The sequence below is a fragment of the Vombatus ursinus genome, unplaced genomic scaffold (genome assembly GCF_900497805.2).
Source record: "Vombatus ursinus unplaced genomic scaffold, bare-nosed wombat genome assembly UNPS02014774.1, whole genome shotgun sequence".
NCBI classification, from domain to species: Eukaryota; Metazoa; Chordata; class Mammalia; order Diprotodontia; family Vombatidae; genus Vombatus; species Vombatus ursinus.
In genome coordinates this window covers 12616567-12635809 of record NW_020954552.1, presented here as the reverse complement: position 1 = coordinate 12635809, position 19243 = coordinate 12616567, and positions in this window count along the sequence as shown.

The window sequence follows — 19243 nt, the reverse complement described above, 5'->3', positions numbered from 1 at the left end:
ATCTATCTATCTATCTATCTATCTATCTATCTATCTATCTATCTATCTATCTATCTATCTATATGCATACATGTCATTTTCCCCCTCCAAATACCCTAAAACTAACAAAGATCTCATGAGTTACAAATATAATCTTTCCATGTTTAGTTCAACCTTAATAAGTATCTGATGATTTCTCTTTCCTGTTTACCTCTTCATGTTTCTTTTGAGTCTTGTATCTGAAAGTCAAATTTTCTATTCAGCTCTGGTCTTTTTATCAAGAATGCTTGAAAGTCCTCTATTTCACTGAATGTCCATTTTTCCCCTGAAGGATTATACTCAGTTTTGCTGGATAGGCAATTCTTGGTTTAAATCCTATCTCCTTTGCCTCCCAGAATATTATATTCCAAGACTTCTGGTCCCTTAATATAAAAGCTGCTAAATCTTGTATTATCCTGATTGTGTTTCCGCAATACTTGAATTTTTTTTCTGGCTGCTAGTTATATTTTCTTCTTGACCTGGGAACTCTGCAATTTGGCTACAGTTATTCCTAGGAGTTTTCCTTTGGGAATCTCTTTCAGGTGGTTATCAGTAGATTCTTTCAATTTCTATTTTGCCCTCTGATTGTAGAATATCAGGGCAGTTTTCCTTGATCATTTCTTGAAAGATGATGTCTTGGTTCTTTTTTTTTTTATCTTGGCTTTCAGATAGTCCAATAATTTTTAAATTCTCTCTCCTGGATCTATTGTCCAGGTCAGTTGGTTTTCCAATGAGATATTTCACATTGTTTTGTATTTTTTCATTCTTTTGGTTTTGTTTTACAGTGTCTTGATTTCTCATAAAGTCACTAGCTTCCAATTGCTCCATTCTAATTTTTAAGTAATATTTTCTTCAGTGAGCTTTTGGACTTTCTTTCCCATCTGGCCAATTCTGTTTTTTAAGGCATTCTTCTCCTCATTGGCTTTTTCAACCTCTTTTGCCATTTGGGTTAGGCTATTTTTAAAAGTGTTATTTTCTTCAGTATTTTTTGGGTCTCCTTTAGCAAGCTGTTGACTTGTTTTTCATGATTTTCTTGCATCACTCTCATTTTTCTTCCCAGTTTTTCCTCTACTTCTCTTCCTTGCTTCTCAAAAACCTTTTTGAGCTCTCCAGTGGCTTGGGACCAATTCATTTTTTTCTTGGAAGCTTTGGATGTAGGTGTTCTGACTTTGTTGTCTTCTTTTGGTTGTATGTTTTGATCTTCTTTGTCACCAAAGTAAGATTCTGTAGTCTGACTCTTTTTGCACTGCTTGCTCATGATCCCAGCCAATTACTTGAGTTATAAACTTTGTTAAGGTAGGGTTCTTCTTCCAATGTGGAGAATGTGCTGTCCCAAGTTTTGGGGATTTTGTGCAGCTGTTTTCAGAGATACTTCTAGGGACCTGTAAATTTTCAGTTCTTCCAAGCTGGTGTGATTAGGGGCAAGGTGTTTACTCCTTTCCTGGTCTGTTCTCTGGTCTAGGAGCAACCATAAGCACTCTTTTCTGCCTTGGAACTGTTAGGAGGATTCCCTCTTCACTGCCACAATAAGCTCTGCCACGCCAGCACTCCTCCTTACTCCAGGATCGACACCAAGAACTGTGACCCAGATCCAAGCACGGGCAAAGCAAGAGAATCCTGCCCTAAGAAGGAGATCCCTGCAATCCCCCTCTGATCTGCCAATTGATTCCCCCTCCGTCTGTGGACTGGAGGCTCTGGAATCAGTCACTGCCCCTAGGCTGTGGCCAGGGACTGGCGCTGGGCCCAAGCTTCTCTCTCCCCATGGTCACAGACTTTTCCTACTGACCTTCTAAGTTGTCTTTGGCATTTGTGGATGGAGAAGTCTAGAAACCACCACAGCTGCTCATGATTCAGTCCTCTGAGGGTTGCTTCAGGTTTGCTGAGATCTGTTTTCCCTGTGCCCCCGTGCCGAAATGTGTTCCTCTCCCATCCATTGCCATATTCCATTCTGATCAACCAATCAGGTTGTCTTGGCTGGAATTTGTTTCATTCTGTCTTTTTGTGGGTTCTACTGCTTTAGAATTTGTTTAGTGCCACTTTTTACAGGTATTTGGAAGGGTTTGGGGGAGAGCTCAAGCAAGTCACTGATTTTACTCCACCATCTTGGTTCTGCCCCCTAAGCAATTCTTAAAATGATAAATAGATTCCATCTAAAACCAAGAGCAAGAATAATCTGTAATAGGGATAAACTTGAAGCCTTCCCATTAACATTACCAGTGAAGCAAAGATGCTCATTATCACCACTATTACACAATGCTGTACTAGAAATGCTAGCTATAGCCATAAGATAAGGGAAAGAAATTAAAAGAATAAGTACAAGCAATCACAAAACAAAACTATAAATTTGCAGAAGATAACATAATATAGTTACAGAATCCTAAAGAATTAACTAAAAAAAATTACTTGAAAAAATTAACTTCAGCAAAGTTGCAGGATATAAAATAAACCCATATAAATCAGCAGCAGTTCTATATACTATCAACAAAATTCAGTAGCAAGAAAAAAGAAATTCTCTTTAAAATAACTGCAGACAATACAAAATACTTAGGAGTTTACCTACCAAGGCAAAACTCACATGTGGGTGCTCTGCCCAAAGGAATATAAATTCTGATCATTTAAAACTCACAAGATATCTTGGGGTTTGGGGGCTAGATTTTTTTTTCTTTGATATTTATTTTTTCTATACTTTTTTTTCTGAAAAACTGACAGAATTACCTCTTTTGTCCCATAGAATTTCATTTATGATTTCTTGAAATAGAACTCTAGAAAACCAAGATTTGATAAAGTCCATTGCAATTTTAATGGAATTACTTGACTTTGTCTTAAAATCAAATCACTCTGGCTCTAGCTGATTGGTCAATAACAGGTTGCTCAAGCCTCATTTGGTCATTGTGTGGGTTTCAATGGCTCAGAGTGAGTGTAAATGGCAATTGTTTCTGTTCGGGCCAGAAACTGAGAGGGTCTTCTCCCAGACTGATTCTTTTTTTTCTTTTGACTAGATAAAGAGGTCATTCTTTGTCTCATTTCTTACCTAGCCTTATCACTGAATGAGCACTGTCTCAGTCAAAATGATACCTGGTGAAAGACCTTAATTTATAAAGGCCAAGGTCCCCCAGTGCATCCCAGGCCATCTCCAGTCATCCTGATCTTTTCTTGCCATTGGACCCAGATGGCTCCAGAGGACAAAGTGAGGCTGGTGACTTTGCACAGAACTCACTTACTTAAATCCAATTCACTTGTATGTCATGGAATCACCTTCCTGATTCCATGTTCTTCACAAATGAAGGACGAACAACAATTTCTCTTTTACTCCCAGTTATATTACTCCTTTTGCTCACATAATCACAGAATTTATACATCACTTTACTTTCTACATTTCTAACAATGATATCACATAGATGTCCTTGAATTGCCATTGTACTGTACACAATGGAATTAGTTGTTAATAGGGACTGTCACATTTCTTTCCCTGGAGAAGTTTAAAGCTAAGAGAAATGCCTTTCTGAGAATTTAAATTAAGTCTTACTCTAAGGAAGAATGGTGGATTAAATGAATTATAGAGGTCCTACTCACCTCAGGTAGTTTAGAATTTGAAATCAGATTTGATACATTGCTGGATTGGTAGGAAGTGGGAGAGATTTCACAACATCGGCAGACACCTACAACTTAAGGATACTAACATATTCCAAGTAAGATCAGAGCCAGACTTGGTATTAATAGACCAGTGAATGAGTGTGTGTGTATGTGTGTGTGTTTATGTGTGCATGTGTAAATAGAGAGATAGCTCTCTCTATCTATATGTCTATATCTATATATCTACATATATATTACCCAATGGCCAATATAATATTAGTTTCAGGGAAACTCAAGATCATATTGGCTACAAGGGGATGAAAATGTTTATTCACATTAACTCTAATACACTAAGAATTTAGAAAAAGAGAGTTAAGAAAAGTCAGTAGCAGTAGTATTCTCATCCATTTCATCTCACATTCTTTATTAAATAAATATCCTATTCAACAACAAAACCATCATTTCACACTATTCACTGATGTAGTTATATTTTCCAATGTTTTTGTTCTCATGTCCCAGTGCTTTAGTGAGAAATTAAATTTTAAGAAGGTTGAAAGAGAAAAAAAAAACAAATAAGAGCAAAGACAACTCTTATCAACTCTGAATCTGGAGAGGGTACATCACACTTTTTAGTGCAAGGGTATGCTGGAGCCGACTCTAACTGGCCTGAGTGCCTGGCTGTTAAATTTTCAGTGTGAACATTTACGCAGCAGAAATTAGCAACGCTATACATCAAGGTTTAATTTATTGTTGTGTTAATTGTGTAGACTTAGAAAGTGTTAATAATGCAGATTAAATTTAAAAGCATGTGCTTAGTATTTCTCCCAGAGATTTTTAAACATTTACCAGTACTCTTCCATATTGCTTTATAAACTTTGCTTGACCATAGGAGTGCAATATAATGCTTAAGAATGATGTCATTTCAGACTAGAAGCCTGGTGACTACAGACTAATAATAATAACAACTTGCATTTATATGGAGCTTTAAGGTTGCCAGAGTGCTTCACATACATTATCTCATTTAAACCCCCAACACCCCTGCCTTAGTGAGAGTGATTTCTAATGATTTGTATAAAGGCCATGGTAGGGAGCCTTTCTATATTTTATCCCAATACAGCATTAACACTAGTCCTTTCTCTCTCAACTTCTATTCTAGTAACAAGTGGATGAGGGAAAAATATACTTAATAAACACTTCAAGATATATTGATCAACCTGGAAAATGTGTGATTATGCATCATTTTTAATATCTCAAACAAATATTCATTGAGTATCTATTATACATTATTTCCTATTCTTCCTTACAATTGAGTAAAGGAAATGACAGACACAGAAAGCATCCAAAAGGAGAGTTATAGTAAAGATATTGGTGTGGGTTGCCAGAAAAAATATCAACATTCTCAGACAGACCATACCACTCTGATGGCAGAAAGTGAAGGGGAATTAAGAAGCCTCTTGATGAGGTATAAGAGGAGAGTATAAAAGTTGGCTTGAAGTTTAACATTAAAAACAACAACAACAGCAAGATCTTGGCAACTGGTCCTATCACTTCTTGGCAAATAGAGGGAGAAGAAATTGAAGCAATGCCAGATTTTATATTCTTGGGCTCAAAGACCACTGCGGGTGATGACTACAGCCACGAAACTAAAAGACACTTGCTCCTTAGAAGGAAAGCTATAGCAAATCTGGACAACCAAAAAGCAGAGACATCACTTGCCAACAAAGGTCTGTATAATCAAAGCTGTGTTTTTTTCCCCAATATTAATGTGTGGCTATAAGAGTAGGAATAGGGGCAGCTAGATGTTACAGTGGCTAGAGCACCAACCTTAGATTCAGGAAGACCTGAGTTCAAAATGCCATCAGACACTTGACAATCACTACCTGTGTGACCCTGGGCAAGTCACTTCACCCCATTGCCTTTCCAAAAAAAAAAATAGTTTTGTAGGAGTAGGACTACAAGGAAAGCTTAGAACCACTGAGTCAACACTTTTGAATTTTGGTGTTGGAGAAGACTTTTGAGAGTCCTTGGACAGCAAGGAGATCAAATCAGTCAAATACTTAAAAAATTAATTCAGGCTACTCATTGGAAGGGTAAATAATGAAGATGAAGTTTAAATACTTTGGCTACATAACGATAAAAAAAGGATTCATTGGAAAAGACCCTTTTGTTGGGAAAAGTTGAAGGCAAAGGGGAAAACGTGACAGTAGAGGAAAAGATGAACAGATAGTGTCAGGGAAGCAATGCACATGAACTTGGACACACTTTGAGAGATTGTGGAAAATAAAAAGGCCTGATGTACCCCATGTCCATGGGGTTAGGAAGAGTGAGACATGAATGAACAAGTGGAATTTAAAAGAAGAATAGATAAAATGATGTTCGGGGTATAAGTCCAGTTATGGAATTTTTGCATCAAAGGATAGGTATATTTTAGTCACTTTATTTACATAATTCCAAATTGCTTTCCAAAACAAATGTACCAATTCACAGCTCTACCAACAACACTCCAGTCTGCCTATCTTGCCATGACTTCTTCTAACACTGGGGTTTTTTTTTGTCATTTTGGCCAATTTGCTGTGCATTAATTGAAACCTCAGGGGTGTTTTGACAATGTTGTGCCGTTGTTGTTGTTGTTTATAGACAAGGAAATTCAAGCAAACAGGGTTAAGAGACTTGTTGAAAGTCACACAGCTAGTCTGTGTCTGAAGCCAGACTTGAACTCAGTCTTCCTGACTCCAGGTCTGGCACTTTATCCACTGTACCACCTAGCTGCCACACTATTTTGAGTTATATTTCTCTTAATTATTAGTGTCTTGGAACATGTCTCATTTGGTTATTAATACTTTGCAATTATTCTTTTGTTAACTATTTCTGAAACACATATTTAGATATGACCATAGGATTTGTCTTGGTTTATTTTGATTGCTTATTTCTTATAGGGGAGGGCTGTTGTGATGGAATGTAGAGATAGTTCAAGGAATAAAGGAGGAATAGTGAGAAAGATTTTAAAAAAGAAAAGAACAGAAAGAAATAAGTATAAATAAAAAAGAGATGTACAGAAAAGAACACAATGAAATTCAGAGATATAAACAAGCAGTACTGCTACTTTAAAAAGCTGTAATTAAAAATTATGTTTTATAAACATTTATCTTTCCTTTTTTTTTTAAATATAAAACACTCATATTTCTTGAGTCAAGTCATCAGTCTATCCCTTAGTTACTTCATTACTTAGCTCCTGCCCTGGGCTCCTGATTGCTCAGAGTTTTCCATATCTAGTCCGACTATCACCCAAACCCAACTCACTGTATCCTGACCACTTTTGTGCAATAATACTCACTGCAGTTCTCTACCTCCTCCTTTACTTCTGAGAACATTAATCAAATATCTACTTCCATTCCTGGAAAGGACACATCAAAATTACCCTATGATTCCACTCACCATCCCTGAAATTTCCCAGACCAAAATATTCCTCCCTGTTACCACTCCCCTCTATTTGGCCTTTTCCCCAATCGTAATGAAACTTCTTGAAGGCAGGGAATATCTTACTTTCTGTATTTTGTACCCCCACCTCTCAGCACATTCTCTGGTATATAGTAGTCGTTGAATTGTTTCAGTAATGTCCAACTCTTTGTTACCCTATTTGGGATTTTCTTGGCGAGGAGACTGGAATAGTTTGCCATTTCCTTCTGTAGCTCTTTTTACAGATCAGGAAACTGAGGTAAGTAGGGTTAACTGATTTCCCCAGGGTCACATAGCTAGTAAGTATCTGGGGCCACATTTGAACTCATCCTCCAGGCTCTAGGCCCAGTGCTCTATCCATGGTGCCACTTAGCTGCCTCTAGCACATAGTAAGCACTTAATAAATACTTTTTTAAAAAAAATCATTCATTCATGAATTAGGTCCTATGATTTCTAAGCTTAATCTACAACCCATTTGGATATTTATTATTATTTACAAAGTTGTGACAGTTTTTTTAAGGTGATGTACATAGTTGTGCATCTTTTCTACTTTCCTGTCTCCTAGCAGTCTCCTAGAACTTTAGGAACTAGTTCTTATTTACATTTTTCTTTAGAGTTTGCAAGCAATTTAATACTCTCTCTTCTCACCTCTGCCTCCTGGCTTCCCTGGCTTCCTGGAAGTCTCAACTCAAATCCCATTTTCTTTACCTTACCTATTTACCTCCATCCACCCCACATTCTGACACTACTAGCTACATCCCTCTGAAACTCCCTTCACCCATTGACACATCACATCTTATCAACAGCATAGATTTTTACATGTTGTCTCCCTCATTAGAAAGTGAATTTCTTGAGGACAGGGACATAATTTTTGCCTTTCTTTGTATCTCTAATACTTAGAACAATACTTGTCACATATTAAGAGCTTAAAAAATTCTTGTTGATTGATGGATTGATCCAGATAAGTATGCAAAGTATTACATATTGACTTTTTTTGAGGAGGAGGAGTAGGGCACTATGTACCAGTGCACAAATACATGACTAAAATTTACTGCATACTTGCAAATCCCTCTCTCCATTGTGATACCTCACTGGTTCCTGGAATTTCCCCTTTGGTATGGTTCTCCATGTCAAGTAGAACTCAAAGCTTTAGCAAGCACTCAGTGGAAAGAGGTGTGTAGGTCACAACATTGGAAGGTGGCAACCCTGATCAGTTGACAAGTGATTCAAACTGGGGAGGAAAGATGAACTGTACCTTATCACCTGCAAGAATTAAGCCATGGTTGCCATGCTAGTTCTTTCTCTGCTCTCCAGCAACCTCTGCCTCATCTCATATTCATCAATTCCTGTAGATTGAATGTTATCTTCCTGGAGATTTCAATTAAAAATTGGAGACAATTTCTCATGAAAAAGTCAGTTTTAGACTATTTAAACTTTCATCAATTAATGGCATGCTGAGTCTTGTAGTCTTAATAACAAGTTTTTAGTACTTACTCATTTCTAATATTCTTTTCACTGTCACATTTATAACTCAACCACTTGGTTTCATGATTGCAATTATTACCAATACCTTCAAATTCTCAGTCTCTCACACATGGTTCCCTTTCTGCACCTTGTATTCAAGTACATGCAATGTCTAATAGAATCAGGGTGTGGTATATCATGGATGAGTGCTGGTTAAAGAGGTATGGGTTCAAGCTTAGATAGTAACATTTGAAGATTTGGCCCTAGTATGTCACTTCATAGCCCTTACATGAATTAGAGAACAAAAGGAACTTAGAGTAATATGTTCTGAAACACCAAAGAACACAACAACAACAACAACAACAACAGTTACTCCATGCTTTTCCTAGTATATTGTGTGTGACTATTTTTAACAATATGAAGAAAAGAAAGATAAAATAAAAGAGATGAGAGAGAGGAAGAGAGTCAAACAATAGTCAAACTCAATCTGAACACTTAGAAAGGGAAAAATAATTTTCTTTGAACTTTTTTTTAATTTAAGGAGAATGATTTTTTTAATGTAGAAAAAAATTTAATTTAGAAATTTAAAAAATTTTAATGTAGAAATTTAATTTAGAAATTTAATTTTAGAAATTTAAATTTAAATTTTAAAAATTTTAATGTAGAAAAAATTTTACCTCTCCCTACTAAAAAAAACAGATACCCTGTTAGCTTGCATAAACAATTTGAAAGATCTGCTTGACAGATAAATATGGTTTGACTGGTTTGGAAACTGTTATGCAACCTTAATTAGAAAGATTGTATTAAGAAGTTATAAATGAGGCATAAAAAGTATAAGTTTGAAAATTTTGAATCCATATGCTGATCTTGCTCATGTAATTTCTGACTCACCAATTTCCTGGATAAAGAAGGAGGAAAGGATTTGCTAGTTCTTTAAATTGCTAAGTCGTGGAAATCTTAATTTAAAAGTTGATGCATGTGCCATTCCTGTGAAGTAGTTTTTTGAGTACATTTCTAGTACAAACTTAAGACTATAGTCATAATGTTTGACTTTAAAGTAATGGCCCTGAATGATGTCCTGTGGGCATATGTTATGTGTATATATGGGAATAACTCTACACCTTTCAAAATAGGTTATTTTAATTGTCCATTCTATCTGAGCTAAACAGTGAAGGCAGAGAGGAAAACTCTGGGGTTCTGAATAAAATTAAGATTGGTATAGCAAGACTGATAGAATGCAAGGTTGCAGCATAAACAATTTTCTCTGTGCATTCTCCACAATTTATAGCTTCTGTATGCCTTCTTGACCACCCTGAACATTCCTAAGGATAAGAATCTAAAGACAATTAGTCTTTTGGACTCAGATGGGGATCTGGTAAGATGTTAAATGTCATGTTATGTTACCAGTTAAATGTCTTGGTTCTGGCATTTTAATGGTGTTTGATATTATCTAAAGTCCACAGTGCTTCTTGCAGTTCTTAGGTCAAGTTGCTCCAGCAAGATTGGGATCCAGGCATCTCCCCTTATTGAAAACATATTTAGCTTGACAAAGAAATTTGTTTCTGATTCCAAGTACTGGTTTTATTTTAAATCAACCATGCCTTATCACATAGTCCCCTACTCCCTTGCTCATCCATATATTATATACACACTGTTAGGTTGGAATCTCTGGTTTCTAGTTCTGGTCTTGAGGACACAACTTCAAGTATCTAAGTTTCAGTTTCCTCATCTATAAAATGAGAAAGTTGGACTAGACAACCTTTATGGCCCCTTTAATTTCTAATATTCTATGTATTCCAAGTCATTTTCTGGTCACTTTGGAATAGCCATGTTCATTAAGAATGGTTTTCATAGTTGAATCTGTCAGTGGTTCACAAAATCTGTTGTCACTGGTTATAAACTATGTGCTATATAATCTGCATGTTGTCTTTAATAGCTTACTTCCTATAATACTCACTGTTCAAAGCCAGTGATACTAATACCAAGGTGCCTTAACCAGGAAATTCAAGTTACTATTTATCCTGTACCTTCACTCGAAGGAGTAATTCATCAGTTTTTAGATGTACTCAATGTTGGTCAAAGTCGGGGTGTTTGAAAATACAAACATACACACACACACACGTACATGTACATATTAGGCATGATGCTACTCATACTTTCCCAAAGAAAGGAATATTAAGGAAAGAACAATTGGGATGATTTGCATTCCATTTACATATACCTCATACACTCCCCAAATTCTTTACTGGTCCTCTGAACACAGAAGAGCTACAAAAGAGTTATGAAGGCAGAATTTTCTTCCCTATGTCCCTAAGAAGATCTTTTGCTGTAAATGTCTGCTTGTAGAGAAAAGACAGAAATTTGAAGAGTAAGAAAAAGAAAGCATCAGTCTTAATGTTTTGTATCCAAGAGGGATAATAATTTGAAATCCTGATACTGGATTAATAATTTCAAGTTACTAGTAACACAGCAATCTTCTTAGATATGACTGTCATCATATTTTACAAAGAATAATTAAAATTGTTGAGAATTATGTAAGATTTCTGCATCTCTCCTATTACCCAGCATCAAAATCATATTCTATTGCTCCCCTGACACTGGTAAGTCCTACCAAATGGAAGTATCTTAATAATGATGACAATCTGCTCTAATTTCAAATTGCTGTTCCTGCGTGGGGTGGGGGGGTAAGGATAGCAAAATATGGGAACTCCAGCTAGTTTGAGGGTGAGGTATACTAGAAATTCTATACTCTAGCACTGTTACAGTAGCTATGCTGATCTGGCAGGACACTCAAATTCTAAGAACTTGGGCTCTGATGATGTCACTGATTGGATTAACACTCCAGTCAGTGTGATATGGTTCCATCTCTTAATCTAAGAAATACACAAAGGTATTATATAAAATTATAGTCTGGCATTATTCATAGTTGCTCTGGCGATCTGATTGACACAGAATATATCAGTGTTCTGGTACCACAAAAAAGCAAGACATAGCAGAACAAATCAGAAATACAGATGCCCCACCACTTGTAAATGCCTCAGTACAGATAGTATACCCCACTAAAGTAGGAAAACCACAAATGTGCATAAAATGGACTGAAGACATGAATAATTTCATTATGACAGTACTGTGGTATAATAAAGTTTGTAAAAGAACTCTCCAGTCATGAGAACTTTTTTTCATTCTGATTTTTTTCAATGGCATCCTCAGTTTAAGTCACATAGCAAGGTATTGCTGATCAGTAGAGAAATCATAAATTTAAATATGAAATACACACACACAATCAACTTCATTCCTAAACCTAGATGAAATATAATAAGAAAGGAAATTGAGGAGCCACTAAAATCTAAAGAAAGCAAAATGAAGAACCTGAGGTCATGGATGAAACACCAGTGGTAGGACTAGGTGATGGTGACAGGAAGAGAAGGGGTTTCTGGATTTCTCAAGGCAGAAAAGGTAAGGGGACCTGTTAACTGGTCCAAAAGAGATTATAGGGGACCTCTATGCTAGTACTAGACACAGGACCAGACACTATTTGGTGACTTCATTGCATATACCCACTTCGGGATCATAGTTCAAGGACAGAGAGGAGTACTTTCAGTCAAGAGGGAGTGGAAGACCTGAAGGGCAGTATCACTCCCAGCCCCAAAGGATAAGGGACCCTGAGGACAGGATCATTTCCAGTTCCAAGGGAGAAGGGACCTTGAGGAGCCATATACATTGCAATCCCAAGAGATTAGGGGCCCTTCTTGATTAAGGATCAGTGTACAGAAGAAGAGAGCAATGATTACACTTCTCCCCAGAACATACCACCTGGGGAAACACTGAAAACTTACAAACCTCCAGAAATAATTCTGAAAACATCAGTATTAAAAGCCTGGAACAACAAAAAAGAATCTGAACATGAAAAAAAAAAGCTATTAGGTGATAGGGAAGATCAAGACACAAATTCAAAAGGAAAACAATGAAATCAAAACAGCTACAAGCAATGCTTCAAAGAAAAAATATGAATTGGACACAGGTAAAAAAAATTCCAAGAAGCACTAAAATATTTTCAAAATTAAATAAGAGTGATAGAGAAAAAAATGAGTGAAAGAATGAAAAGGAAGAAAATTATGAAAAGACAGCAGCTCAATAAAAAAGGCACAAAAAATACTGAAGAAAATAACACCATAAAAAGCAGAATTGGACAAATGGAAAAGGAGGTACAAAAACTCACTGAAGAAAATAGTTCCTTAAAAATTAGAATGAGAGAAGTGGAGGGTAATGACTCCAGGAAATATCAAGAAACAACAAAACAAAATCAAAAGAATGGAAAAAATAGAAGAAAATATGAAATATTTCATTGGAAAAGCAAGTAACCTGGAAAATAGAGCAAGGAGATGTAATTTAAGAATTATTGGATTACTTGAAAACCATGATCAAAGAAAGAATCTAGATATTAAGAAATTATCAAGGAAAGCTTCCTTGATATTGCATATATCATGAGTAAACCAGAAACTGAAAAAAATCCAGCAATCACCATCAAAAAGAGGTCTCAAAATGAAAATTCCCAGGAATATAGTCAAATTTCAGAGCTCCCAGGTCAAAGAGAAAATCCTTGAAACATTAAGAAAGAAACCATTCAAGTACTATGGAACCACAGTCAAGATCACACAAGATTTAACAGCTTCTACATTAAAAGATGTGAGTACTTGGGATATGATATTTTGAAGTGGAAAAGAACTTGAATAACAAACAAGAGTAATCTACCCAGTAAGCTGAATATAATATGTCAAGAGAAAAAAAAGATATTTAAATAGAGAAATTTCAAGTATTCTTCAAGACAATACCAGAACTGAATAGAAAATGAGATTTTCAAATACAGGCTTCAAGAGAAACATAGAAATGCAAATATGAAAAAAAAAGGTTTCAAAAAGGATAAAATATTTACCTTTTGATATGCAAAGGTGATACTTGTATCTTCTAAGAACTTTAACATTACCAGGGCATTTAAAAGGACTACTCATAGAAGAGGAAGCAGGAGTGAGTTGATGATACTGGGATAATGTAAAATATGGATGCATAAGAAAGAGACTTGCCCTGTGAGGAGGAAGATGAATGAAGAATAAGGAAATTTAGTTAATATAAAAGATGTGCAAATACGAGCTTTTACAATGGAGCCGGGGAAAGGAGAGTGATGTGGTCAATGCTTGAACCTCATATCTAAATTGACTCAAAAAAGGAAATCCTATCTATCTATGTATCTATCTATCTATCCATCCATACTCAATTGCTAATATAAATCTATTTCAACCATTTGGGAAGTAGGAAGGAATAAGAGAAAAAAGGGTGAAGTGACAAAAAGTAGGTCAGATAAAAGAACAGTAATCAGAAGTGAAAAAAAGAAAAGATTTCAGGGAAGGGAGAGGAAAAGGGGAGAAAGAAGGACAAAGAAGAAAACAGGATGGAGGGAAATCCACAGTTAGTATTCATAAGTGTGAATGTGATGAATACACCCAAAAAATAGAAATGGATAGAAGAATGAATGAGGAACCTAAATTGAATAATATGTTGTTTACAAGAAACACAGTTGAAACAAAGAGAAATATACAGACTTAAAATGAGCAACTGGAACAGAATCTATTATTTTAACTGAAGTAAAAAAGAAAAAAAAAAGCAGGGATGGCAATTAGGATCTTAGAAAAAGCAAAAGGAAAAATTGACCTAATTAAAGGGGACAAACAAGGAAATCACCTCTTGCTTAAAGGAACTAAACACAATGAAATAATATCAATACTAAACATATATCAACCAAATAGCATAGCATGCAAATTCTTAAATCAAAATATAATTAATTATAGGAGGAAATACAGAATAAAACTATACTGGGGGGACCTCAATTTTCCCCTTTCAGAACTAAATAATTCTCACCATAAAATAAACAAGAAAGAAGTCAAAGAGATTAATGGAATCTTAGTAAAGTTAGATATGATAGACCTCTGGAGAAAATTGAATTTTTCTGCTTCACATGGTATATTCATAAAATTTAACTATTTATTATGGTATGTAAACCTCACAACCAAATGTAGAGAGTAGACATTTTAAATATGCCATTTTCAAATTATAATGCAATGAAAATTACATTTAAGAAAAGGCTATGAAAGCATAAACTGAAAGGTAATCTGAACCTTTTGGTTCCAGGAGCCAAGATGGTGGAGTAAGAAGTAAATTGCTGTAACTGTCCCATATTCACTTCCAAACAACCACAAAATAGTGCCCCAAAACAAATGCTGGAACAGCAGAACCAGAAAAAAAGATGGGATAAAACAATATTTTAGCCCAAGAAACTTGGAAGACAGGCAAGAAAGGTCTGTCTCATTTGGATAAAAGAGGAATGCAGTGCAGGACAGAAAGTGTCCCAGCAAGTCAGAGGCAAGCTTCACCTCAGCAAACCAACAGGAGATCCTGAGCAATGGAGTTGGCAAACATCAACACCAGAAGCCTCCCCCATTCCCCCCACACAATGCCTCAGCATAGCCAGGGGAATGAGCAGACTCCAAGTCTAAGAACTATCACATGCTTCAGCATAGCCCCAGGCAAACAAGTAGACACAAATCCTATGGGTACCTAAGCAAACAGGCAGCCTCAAACTCCAGGCCCCCCACCATATGCTTCAGTGTAGCCCCAGAGAAACACAGAAATACCTCACCACCTTCAGCACATGCCAGGCACAACACTGGGACCCTGACTCAGCACCAGGTATGCTGCCAGACCCCTACAGCCTACAGCAGTTCCAGTTACCCCACCACACACCCTCAACTCAGCACCAGACACTAGAGTCCCTCGTGGGCCTCAAGGTAACATCCATGAAACACCAGGTAAACAGCCAAGGCCTGTAACTCTATGACAAAAGAAGCCTGGGACAGTGTCCATTTCACCCTGGGAGCAGAACTCAAAACTCAAAGGAAAAAAAAAAGGCCAAAAAAGATGGCCAAAACAACAGCAAAAAAATAATTTCACCACAGAAAGTTATTATAGTGACAGGGAAGATCAAGACAGAAATTCATAAGAGGACAATAATGTCAGAACACGTATGGGCAAAATCTCAAAGAAAAAAGAGGAAGTAGTCTCAAGCAAGAGTTCAAAAAGGAGCTTAAACATCAAATAAGAGAGGCAGAAGAAAAATTGGGAAAAATAATGAGGATGTTATAAGAGAATTATGAAAAAAAAAAGAGTCAACAGCTTGGAAAAAGGGAATAATGGCTTAAAAAGTAGAATTGGCCAAATGGAAAAATAGATACACAAAGCAATGGAAGACAATAGCTTCTTAGAAAGTATAATTGATCAAATAAAAAACAAAGAAAGTAAAAAAGCTAACTGAAGAGAACTACTTTTTAAAAATTAGAATTGGGCGAGTGGAAGCTAATGACTCTATGAGTTATCAAGAATCAACTAAACAAATTCAGAAGAATGAAAAAATAGAAGAAAATGTAAAATACTTCATGGGAAAAACAACGGATTTGGAAAATAGATCCAGAAGAGACAGTATCAGAATCACTGGACTATTTGAAAGCCATGATCAAAATGAGGACTTGGACAACATCTTTCAAGAAATTATCAAGGGAAACTACCTTGATATCCTGGGACCAGAAGGCAAAATAGGCATTGATAGAATCCACTGATCACCTCAGGAAAGAGATCCCAAAATAAAAACTCCAAGGAACATTATAGACAAATTTCAGAACTATCTGATCAAAGAAAAAAAATATTGCAAGTGGCCAGAAAGAAACAATTCAAATATCAGCAAGTCAAAATCAGGATTACACAGGATTTAGCAGCTGGAACATTTAAAGATCAGAAGTCTTTAAACATGATATTCTGGAAAGCAAAAAAGCTAGGATTACAACCAAAAATCACCTGCCCAGTGAAATTAAGGATAACACTGCAAGGGGAAAAAATAGTCATTCAATGAAGCAGTACGATTTCAAGCTTTCATAAGAAGAAGACCAGAATTGAACAAAAAAAAAAATGATCTCCAATATCAAGATCCAAGAGAAGCCTAAAAGGGTAAAAAAAGGGAAAAGAAAACATAAAGGATTCAATGGAGCTGAACTATTTACATTCCTACATGGGAAAATGATACTTGCGATTCTTAAAAATTGTATCACAAATAGTACAGGTAGAAGGAATATACATAGACAAAAGGTACAGGCATAAGGTGAATTTGAGGGAATGACATAAAAAAATTAAGGGATGAGAAAGAGGACATTGGGTGGAGAAGGAAGGTAAAGGTAGAGTGGGGAAATGATTTAACATGAAGAGGTAGAAAAACCTGTAACAGTGGAGGAGAAGATGGGAGGGTAAATAAGAGGCATTATTTGAGCCTTACTCTCATAAGTATTGACTCAAAGAGGGAATAATACATGCAATCAGTTGAACATAGAAATCTACCTTACCCAACAGGGAAGTGGGAGAAGAAGAGATTTAGTAAAGATGGGAGGGGACTGACAGAAGAGATAGTGGATTGGTGGAGGTGATAGACAGAAGCAAAACACTATTTAGGAGGGGAAAAGTGAAAGGAGAGAGAGGACAAACAGGAGGAAAACAGAATGGAGGGAAATACACAGTTAGTATTCATAACTGTGAACATGAACGGGATAAACTCTCCCATAAAACAGAAGGAGATAGTGGAGTGGACCAAAAATCAGAATCCTACAATATGTCGTTTATAAGAAACATACTTGAATCAGAAAGACACACACAGAGTGAAGGTAAGGGTCTGGAGCAGAAACTATTTATGCTTTAACTGAAGTAAAAAAAAATAAAAATTAGGAGAAAGCAAAAACAAAAAGAGTCCTAATTAAAAGAGACAATGAAGGGAACTACATCTTGCTAAGAGATACCATAGTCAAGGAAGCAATATCAATATCAATACTATATATATATGTGTATATATATATATATATACACTCATACATATATACTTATATACACACATATATACATATATACATGTATGTATGTATGTATCAAGTGGGATAGCCACTTCAAATTTTTAAATGAGTTAAGTGATTTATAATTTCATGACCAAACAAGAGATAGAAAGTATTATGAAATGCAAAATACATAATTTTGGTTTTATTAAACTTAAAAAAAACTTTTATACAAATAAAGCCAATGCAACCAACATTAGAAGAAAACCAGAAAGCTAGGAAATGAGGAAGTGTCTCTGATAATGGCCTCATTTCTCAAACATAGAGAGTACTGAGTCAAATTTATAGGAATACAAGCCACTACCCAATTGATAAATGTTCAAAGAATATGAACAGGCAGTTTTCAAATGAAGAAATCAAAGCTGTCTATAGACATATGAAGAAGTGCTCTAAATCACTCTTAATTGGAGAAATGAAAATTAAAACAATTCTGAGGAAACACCTCACACCTATCATATTGGCTAATATGAAAAAAAAGGAAAGTGATAAATGTTGGAGAAAATGTGAGAAAATTGGGATGCGAATGCACTGTTGGTAGAGTTGTGAAATGATCCAACAATTCTGGAGAACAATTTGGAAATGTGCCCAAATGACAATCAAACTGTGCATACCCTTTGATCCAACAATACCACTACTAGGTCTGTATCCCAAAGAGATAATAAAAAAAGAAAAATGTGCAAAAATATGTATAGCAGCCCTTTTCATGGTGGCACAATATTGGAAATATTAGTTATTATTATATATAAATCAACAAGCATTCATTAAGCACTTTCTAGGTACTAAGCACTATTCTCAGTGTTGGGGACATGAAGACAAAAAGAAAAACAAATCTGCCTTCAAGGATCCTCAGATTCTATTTATGAAACTTTTATGTAGCATTAATAGCTTGTATTACTAACAAAAAAATCCATAAACATATATGTTAAAAAAAACTATATATTGGCTGAAGAGATCAAATGAAGTTCAAAATCATGGGATATAAAAAGTAACTTATTATCAATTCCCTAATTCCTTAACAAGCTGCCTAAAAGCACCATGACATTTATATTCTGCCTTTCTTTATCAATTAACTCAAGATCTTTGACTCAGTTACACATCCATGACTTATTAATGTATGGCAAATATATAAAATAAAATAAAGTATTTTGAGAACACTAGTATACTCAAGGTCAATGTGGAAAACTGTTCTCCATTTTAAAACATCCACCAACACAATGAAAGGAAAATTTATATAAAAACGAGCATAATTCAATTAGCATAATTAAATTTAAGTCAGTTATGGTTCTGCCAACTCTTCTATCCATCACTATCTAGGTTAAATAGAACTAAATATGGCTTCAAAATTAAAGGAGTAGAAATGAATTATCTTCATTTTAAATTCCAACAAGGAACTAGAGGGCATAGATGCTCAAAACACAGAAAGTCCTTCCTTTCCTAACACAACTTGACCCTGGCCAAATTCCAATGAGATCTCCTGTACTCCTAAACTTTTCTGCCAATGACGTATTTCCCGTCCTGGCTGGTTGCCTATCCCCATACTTGTGGAAAGAAGCTCAGAATATCTATTACTCTCAAACCCTCAGACAAACTCCTCTCTCTTCCCAGTAACCTAGGTCTTTTACAAACTCACCATATGCAAGGAGGATTTGACCACACACATTGCTTAGATGAGGAGTTAACAATCATAATCATCCTTTTAAACTTGAGAACCATTGGGTCTTATCAGCTACACTGCCAGAGCATTCTAAGGACTATCT